Here is a 695-nt window from a genome sequence, read left to right on the forward strand (position 1 = left end):
AGACGACAAGGATCGCTGTAAGCTCAGGACAAATCGAAGTCTTTTATAAGCCAAATAATAATCTTTAAACTCAAGGTATACTCAGTTTCATAAAAAAAATATTGTTGGTGCAACTTAAAAAGTTCAGTTTTATTTAAAAATGTGTTGTACGCTTAGTGATTCTTTTTATTGTACCATATATTCTAGGGTACACTGCAATAAAATGGACGCTTAGTTTTAATTGGCAAGATTTCTATCGGCATCTTATGTTGTTTGCGTTTTAATTGATCTATACACAATAAATATTACAGCTACTACATCTTTTGTTAAAAACCTTCATTTTCCTAGTAAGCAAACCTGCATCCAATAATCTACTCGTCTATAAATTCTACCCATAAAAGTTTAAAATAAAAAATCGTAGATATGAAAAATCAAAGAATTATAGAAAAGCGACATTATGTTAATAATTAAACATACTGAAAAACAAATGTTATTGTAATGTTTTCATTTGTGTTTTCACATTTTTAAAGAAATTATCTACTGCGTAATATATCTTATAGATGGTTCTACGGTTCTAAGAAACACGCAATTAAAGAGGCGAGGCTGGCAGCTCCGCCGGGGATGAGCGAGGCGCTCATTATGTAACACCTTCAGGCTCTACTTAGCGCTTACTTATGTAATTAGAACTACTAGCAAGACATCAAGCTGTACTGATG

The sequence above is a fragment of the Papilio polytes genome, unplaced genomic scaffold (genome assembly GCF_000836215.1).
Source record: "Papilio polytes unplaced genomic scaffold, Ppol_1.0 DF821289.1, whole genome shotgun sequence".
NCBI classification, from domain to species: Eukaryota; Metazoa; Arthropoda; class Insecta; order Lepidoptera; family Papilionidae; genus Papilio; species Papilio polytes.